Here is an 8,812-nt window from a genome sequence, read left to right as displayed (position 1 = left end):
TAATCCTAAACCATAACCTCGGCAATAATGCCTAAACCTAAAAAACTGAGGACATTGCCTAAACCTAAATTTAACACCTTAATTTGGCTCTTTTTAACCTGATCCAGATACCTCATTCTAACCATAACCTCTTAGGAACCATAACCATAACCCTTACACCTTAGGAACCCAAACTCTAACCCTTACACCTTAGCCATAACAACTAGGGGAACCTAAAGCCTAATTCCTGTCTGGAATCCCAACCGCAATCCGGAACCCTTGGGCTATCGGCTATCTGGAGCCCTAACCTGGACCGCTTGGTCTAATTCCTATCTGGAACCCATGTTCTTTTTGGAACCTCTATTCCTTGTCTGGAACCCTATATCTTAAAGCCCTGCATTCTCTAATCTTAACCCTGGAGGTTTCTCAGGGTTTTCCTTCAACAGGGCGTAGTCTTCCCTGGCCGAGACTCCAATTGGTGAGTCAATCTTGAATCAACCAATAATGGATTCTACTATAACCATAGTATAGCCAGTATTAATTTCACAAAGGAGGCCCCAAGAGGCCCCATGGGAGACGAGGTCTCACCGGCGGATCCGAAAATCCATGACCCGGCCTTCATCTCGGCCGGAACCCCATGAATTTCACGAGTGTTTTCACTCGCGGTTTCAATTTTGTTCTTTTTACCCATAATGCACCTGAATGCATAATTATTTTAACCACGCCCATCAAGGATTTTTACCCATAATGCACCATTATGCATAATTATTTTAGCCACGCCCATCCAGGATTTTGACCCATAATGCACTTGGTCGATGGAAACTTTCTTTACACGTGGATATCTCGTCTTCCGTAAGTCCGATCGAGATAGAAAGCATACCACCGGACTCGTCTCGACCTCCTCTATCTACTTACACGGTAAGTCTTCTTTATTATTCTTCTTTATTATTTATTTTTTTTCCCCCACCACGAGCGGAAAGCCGGGTTCCCATTATAGAGTACCCACTTGGCCCTGGACCTTCTTGCACACACCCCATCGTCACGAATCGTCGTTTAGACCTTCGAGACTTCCAGATCCTCATCAGGACCTTGAGCACAATCTCCAAGGCCTTTTTGAAGGCTATTTCCTTGGACTCTCCAGGAGACTCTCATCCTACTAGAACCATCAGGAAGATTCTTCTTGGACTCTGGTCGGGCCGGGAGTCTGCTCCACATCCAGTTCCCTGGGTGTCTGCTTGTTCTCCTTTTCTTGCGGACTTGACCAGACCTCTTCATAGGAGACTCACTTTCTCAACCTTGTCTGGGCAGATTGTGGTAACCTTACGGTGTCAACAAGCAATCTGTTAACCTGAACAAGGGGTAAGTATACGGCCCTCCCAGGTCCACTTGGACAGCACGTGGGATGTGGTGGTCTATGGCGTCAAAGACCTTAAACGTGGCCAAGTCTTCTATGGGGGTTAGCCCCACTCATACAACAGCACATTTTTGCACCACATACCTTTGATTCTGCCTTCCATAATTTTAGCTTAACTTTAAATCGCTAAACACTTACCTTCACAAACTTACCTTTTAGATGTAACCATTTTAGCCAAAAAACTTACCGTTAAATTCCGAAACCGATAATTTTAAACAAAACTTAAAGCTTGGCACAGACCAAAATAAATTCTCTTAAAAGATCTAATTAACCACCTTTAGCTGTTAATGCCAAGCTTAGCCTAACCCTAACCCTAAATTGGCTATGGGACACGCCCCGGGACTTGATCACCCCGGGGTCCTGCCTTCGAGTGAGGGTGTCTGGTGGTAAATGGTGAAACACCCGATGATCTCGAGGTACACCACTGATGAGGTGTCCCACAATTCTTTTAAAACCGTAAACCTTTTCAATCTAAACTTCAAATCTACTTACCCTTCTTATGACCTAAACCTAACTTTTAACTAGCCTCAACCTTAGTCATTTTCTAACCTTAACCACTTAGGGTTATTACCTAAACCTAAACTAAAATTAGTTCTTTTGACTGCCTAAGATTACAGTTAACTAAATTAACCTTAACCTTTGTCTCTTTCTAAACCTAACCAATCGGGATATATGCCTAAACTTAACCTTTAAAAACAGGCCTAACACTTTCGGACCAAAGCCTTTAACATTTAGTAAATCATGTTAACGTAGTTAACCATAATGTATATTGACACCAAAATAAACCTTAGCCTAATACTCTAAAAACTTTTACGTTATTTAGGCACCGTGGTGACTCATGAAGTATGCAATGAACGTGATTAATGGACCCTGGGAACAGAGTGACAAGCGCCGGCCCGTGCATTGCCTTTGGCTCTCTATACCAAACTGCTCTAGTCGTCAGACAGAGTGGGGAGAGTCATCGAGATAGAACTACTTACACCTAACCCTAACCCTAACCCTAACCCTAACCCTAACCCCTAACCCTAACCCTAACCCTAACCCTAACCCTAACCCTAACCCCTAACCCTAACCCTAACCCTAACCCTAACCCTAACCCCAACTAGGCCTAAACTCCAACCCGAACCCTAATCCTAAGGTCAGTAGACCGGATCCCTAACCCTTATTTCCCTTACCTTACGGCCAGTAGGCCTGTTCCCTAACCCTTAACCCTTGGACCCTATGGCTAGTGGCCGGGTCCCTAACCCTAAATCCCGTCTTCCTAAGGCTATTTAGCCGGATCCCTAACCCTAATCTTCGGACCATAAGGCTATTTAGCCGGGTCTGTAACCTTATTTTACTTTGGCCCCGCCCCCTCTATATATAAGGAAATCCCACACTGTGTTCCTTAATATCCATCTGGCTTCCGTCGAGGAAGGTCACAGGACACAGTGCTGGTGAGATATTTTTTATTTGTCATTCAATTGGACAGGATGGCAGTGGATTGACCTTGGGGGGTCACCGGCACTGGGATGTGCCTCCGGGGGACACCGGGAGCTGCGCCGGCACCGGACACAGGGCGGCGCCACAACCCTAGTGGGGACGACAAGCCTTAGTTTAGGACATAACCTTAGTTAGGATACAACCTTAGATAGGGAATATATTAGATTTTCCTCCTGAGCCGGCGTAGGTTTGGTGGGCCACGTCCGAGCTAGTATAGGAGATGATTAGATATAGTGTTTAGTGTAGGGTATATACCTCCTGAGCCGGCGTAGGTTTGGTTAGCCACGTCCGAGCTAGTATAGGAGATGATTAGTTATAGTATTAGTGTAGGGTACTTACCTCCTGGGCCGGCGTGTGTTCGAAGGGCCACGTCCGAGCTAAAGTATAGGAGATGATTAGTTTTAGTATTTAGTGTAGGGTACTTACCTCCTGGGCCGGCGTGTGTTCGAAGGGCCACGTCCGAGCTAAAGTATAGGAGATGATTAGTTTTAGTATTTAGTGTATAAACCTCAGAGAGGCACTAATAGAAGAATAGCACTTACCTGTCTGTGTCGTCGCTCCTCCTTTGCTCCTCCGGATCACTTACCTAGTGTCTTCGGCTCTTCTGGATCCTTCTGCTCCGTCGCCCCTGAAAAATTAAAACAAAGCCCCAGTTGGGGATATTTGGATGGACTCGGATTGGCCAGTGCATTCCTGTGGCCCTGGGAAGCTGGGGTCACAATCTTATATCCCTAACCAGCCCGTGCCATCCGGGTCCATTCCATCAAGGCCCAGCGGGCCTAATTTTTTCGCCGGCTCCCTGATGACAGCATGGCAGCTAGAAACGCGTTGGAGCCTGACCTTGTAACCCATATTTGGACAGGTCAGTGACTACCAGATTTAGTTTAAATACGGCCCAACTAGGCCTTTATCTAAAAAATTTAGTTTAATATATGGCCCAACTAGGCCTAAACTCCAACCCGAACCCTAATCCTAAGGTCAGTAGACCGGATCCCTAACCCTTATTTCCCTTACCTTACGGCCAGTAGGCCTGTTCCCTAACCCTTAACCCTTGGACCCTATGGCTAGTGGCCGGGTCCCTAACCCTAAATCCCGTCTTCCTAAGGCTATTTAGCCGGATCCCTAACCCTAATCTTCGGACCATAAGGCTATTTAGCCGGGTCTGTAACCTTATTTTACTTTGGCCCCGCCCCCTCTATATATAAGGAAATCCCACACGGTGTTCCTTAATATCCATCTGGCTTCCGTCGAGGAAGGTCACAGGACACAGTGCTGGTGAGATATTTTTTATTTGTCATTCAATTGGACAGGATGGCAGTGGATTGACCTTGGGGGGTCACCGGCACTGGGATGTGCCTCCGGGGGACACCGGGAGCTGCGCCGGCACCGGACACAGGGCGGCGCCACAACCCTAGTGGGGACGACAAGCCTTAGTTTAGGACATAACCTTAGTTAGGATACAACCTTAGATAGGGAATATATTAGATTTTCCTCCTGAGCCGGCGTAGGTTTGGTGGGCCACGTCCGAGCTAGTATAGGAGATGATTAGATATAGTGTTTAGTGTAGGGTATATACCTCCTGAGCCGGCGTAGGTTTGGTTAGCCACGTCCGAGCTAGTATAGGAGATGATTAGTTATAGTATTAGTGTAGGGTACTTACCTCCTGGGCCGGCGTGTGTTCGAAGGGCCACGTCCGAGCTAAAGTATAGGAGATGATTAGTTTTAGTATTTAGTGTAGGGTACTTACCTCCTGGGCCGGCGTGTGTTCGAAGGGCCACGTCCGAGCTAAAGTATAGGAGATGATTAGTTTTAGTATTTAGTGTATAAACCTCAGAGAGGCACTAATAGAAGAATAGCACTTACCTGTCTGTGTCGTCGCTCCTCCTTTGCTCCTCCGGATCACTTACCTAGTGTCTTCGGCTCTTCTGGATCCTTCTGCTCCGTCGCCCCTGAAAAATTAAAACAAAGCCCCAGTTGGGGATATTTGGATGGACTCGGATTGGCCAGTGCATTCCTGTGGCCCTGGGAAGCTGGGGTCACAATCTTATATCCCTAACCAGCCCGTGCCATCCGGGTCCATTCCATCAAGGCCCAGCGGGCCTAATTTTTTCGCCGGCTCCCTGATGACAGCATGGCAGCTAGAAACGCGTTGGAGCCTGACCTTGTAACCCATATTTGGACAGGTCAGTGACTACCAGATTTAGTTTAAATACGGCCCAACTAGGCCTTTATCTAAAAAATTTAGTTTAATATATGGCCCAACTAGGCCTAAACTCCAACCCGAACCCTAATCCTAAGGTCAGTAGACCGGATCCCTAACCCTTATTTCCCTTACCTTACGGCCAGTAGGCCTGTTCCCTAACCCTTAACCCTTGGACCCTATGGCTAGTGGCCGGGTCCCTAACCCTAAATCCCGTCTTCCTAAGGCTATTTAGCCGGATCCCTAACCCTAATCTTCGGACCATAAGGCTATTTAGCCGGGTCTGTAACCTTATTTTACTTTGGCCCCGCCCCCTCTATATATAAGGAAATCCCACACTGTGTTCCTTAATATCCATCTGGCTTCCGTCGAGGAAGGTCACAGGACACAGTGCTGGTGAGATATTTTTTATTTGTCATTCAATTGGACAGGATGGCAGTGGATTGACCTTGGGGGGTCACCGGCACTGGGATGTGCCTCCGGGGGACACCGGGAGCTGCGCCGGCACCGGACACAGGGCGGCGCCACAACCCTAGTGGGGACGACAAGCCTTAGTTTAGGACATAACCTTAGTTAGGATACAACCTTAGATAGGGAATATATTAGATTTTCCTCCTGAGCCGGCGTAGGTTTGGTGGGCCACGTCCGAGCTAGTATAGGAGATGATTAGATATAGTGTTTAGTGTAGGGTATATACCTCCTGAGCCGGCGTAGGTTTGGTTAGCCACGTCCGAGCTAGTATAGGAGATGATTAGTTATAGTATTAGTGTAGGGTACTTACCTCCTGGGCCGGCGTGTGTTCGAAGGGCCACGTCCGAGCTAAAGTATAGGAGATGATTAGTTTTAGTATTTAGTGTAGGGTACTTACCTCCTGGGCCGGCGTGTGTTCGAAGGGCCACGTCCGAGCTAAAGTATAGGAGATGATTAGTTTTAGTATTTAGTGTATAAACCTCAGAGAGGCACTAATAGAAGAATAGCACTTACCTGTCTGTGTCGTCGCTCCTCCTTTGCTCCTCCGGATCACTTACCTAGTGTCTTCGGCTCTTCTGGATCCTTCTGCTCCGTCGCCCCTGAAAAATTAAAACAAAGCCCCAGTTGGGGATATTTGGATGGACTCGGATTGGCCAGTGCATTCCTGTGGCCCTGGGAAGCTGGGGTCACAATCTTATATCCCTAACCAGCCCGTGCCATCCGGGTCCATTCCATCAAGGCCCAGCGGGCCTAATTTTTTCGCCGGCTCCCTGATGACAGCATGGCAGCTAGAAACGCGTTGGAGCCTGACCTTGTAACCCATATTTGGACAGGTCAGTGACTACCAGATTTAGTTTAAATACGGCCCAACTAGGCCTTTATCTAAAAAATTTAGTTTAATATATGGCCCAACTAGGCCTAAACTCCAACCCGAACCCTAATCCTAAGGTCAGTAGACCGGATCCCTAACCCTTATTTCCCTTACCTTACGGCCAGTAGGCCTGTTCCCTAACCCTTAACCCTTGGACCCTATGGCTAGTGGCCGGGTCCCTAACCCTAAATCCCGTCTTCCTAAGGCTATTTAGCCGGATCCCTAACCCTAATCTTCGGACCATAAGGCTATTTAGCCGGGTCTGTAACCTTATTTTACTTTGGCCCCGCCCCCTCTATATATAAGGAAATCCCACACTGTGTTCCTTAATATCCATCTGGCTTCCGTCGAGGAAGGTCACAGGACACAGTGCTGGTGAGATATTTTTTATTTGTCATTCAATTGGACAGGATGGCAGTGGATTGACCTTGGGGGGTCACCGGCACTGGGATGTGCCTCCGGGGGACACCGGGAGCTGCGCCGGCACCGGACACAGGGCGGCGCCACAACCCTAGTGGGGACGACAAGCCTTAGTTTAGGACATAACCTTAGTTAGGATACAACCTTAGATAGGGAATATATTAGATTTTCCTCCTGAGCCGGCGTAGGTTTGGTGGGCCACGTCCGAGCTAGTATAGGAGATGATTAGATATAGTGTTTAGTGTAGGGTATATACCTCCTGAGCCGGCGTAGGTTTGGTTAGCCACGTCCGAGCTAGTATAGGAGATGATTAGTTATAGTATTAGTGTAGGGTACTTACCTCCTGGGCCGGCGTGTGTTCGAAGGGCCACGTCCGAGCTAAAGTATAGGAGATGATTAGTTTTAGTATTTAGTGTAGGGTACTTACCTCCTGGGCCGGCGTGTGTTCGAAGGGCCACGTCCGAGCTAAAGTATAGGAGATGATTAGTTTTAGTATTTAGTGTATAAACCTCAGAGAGGCACTAATAGAAGAATAGCACTTACCTGTCTGTGTCGTCGCTCCTCCTTTGCTCCTCCGGATCACTTACCTAGTGTCTTCGGCTCTTCTGGATCCTTCTGCTCCGTCGCCCCTGAAAAATTAAAACAAAGCCCCAGTTGGGGATATTTGGATGGACTCGGATTGGCCAGTGCATTCCTGTGGCCCTGGGAAGCTGGGGTCACAATCTTATATCCCTAACCAGCCCGTGCCATCCGGGTCCATTCCATCAAGGCCCAGCGGGCCTAATTTTTTCGCCGGCTCCCTGATGACAGCATGGCAGCTAGAAACGCGTTGGAGCCTGACCTTGTAACCCATATTTGGACAGGTCAGTGACTACCAGATTTAGTTTAAATACGGCCCAACTAGGCCTTTATCTAAAAAATTTAGTTTAATATATGGCCCAACTAGGCCTAAACTCCAACCCGAACCCTAATCCTAAGGTCAGTAGACCGGATCCCTAACCCTTATTTCCCTTACCTTACGGCCAGTAGGCCTGTTCCCTAACCCTTAACCCTTGGACCCTATGGCTAGTGGCCGGGTCCCTAACCCTAAATCCCGTCTTCCTAAGGCTATTTAGCCGGATCCCTAACCCTAATCTTCGGACCATAAGGCTATTTAGCCGGGTCTGTAACCTTATTTTACTTTGGCCCCGCCCCCTCTATATATAAGGAAATCCCACACTGTGTTCCTTAATATCCATCTGGCTTCCGTCGAGGAAGGTCACAGGACACAGTGCTGGTGAGATATTTTTTATTTGTCATTCAATTGGACAGGATGGCAGTGGATTGACCTTGGGGGGTCACCGGCACTGGGATGTGCCTCCGGGGGACACCGGGAGCTGCGCCGGCACCGGACACAGGGCGGCGCCACAACCCTAGTGGGGACGACAAGCCTTAGTTTAGGACATAACCTTAGTTAGGATACAACCTTAGATAGGGAATATATTAGATTTTCCTCCTGAGCCGGCGTAGGTTTGGTGGGCCACGTCCGAGCTAGTATAGGAGATGATTAGATATAGTGTTTAGTGTAGGGTATATACCTCCTGAGCCGGCGTAGGTTTGGTTAGCCACGTCCGAGCTAGTATAGGAGATGATTAGTTATAGTATTAGTGTAGGGTACTTACCTCCTGGGCCGGCGTGTGTTCGAAGGGCCACGTCCGAGCTAAAGTATAGGAGATGATTAGTTTTAGTATTTAGTGTAGGGTACTTACCTCCTGGGCCGGCGTGTGTTCGAAGGGCCACGTCCGAGCTAAAGTATAGGAGATGATTAGTTTTAGTATTTAGTGTATAAACCTCAGAGAGGCACTAATAGAAGAATAGCACTTACCTGTCTGTGTCGTCGCTCCTCCTTTGCTCCTCCGGATCACTTACCTAGTGTCTTCGGCTCTTCTGGATCCTTCTGCTCCGTCGCCCCTGAAAAATTAAAACAAAGCCCCAG

The sequence above is a fragment of the Paramormyrops kingsleyae genome, chromosome 13, assembly GCF_048594095.1.
Source record: "Paramormyrops kingsleyae isolate MSU_618 chromosome 13, PKINGS_0.4, whole genome shotgun sequence".
In the NCBI taxonomy this organism is placed as follows: domain Eukaryota; kingdom Metazoa; phylum Chordata; class Actinopteri; order Osteoglossiformes; family Mormyridae; genus Paramormyrops; species Paramormyrops kingsleyae.
The sequence above is the reverse complement of the archived record's forward strand: the minus strand, read 5'-3'. Positions refer to the sequence as shown.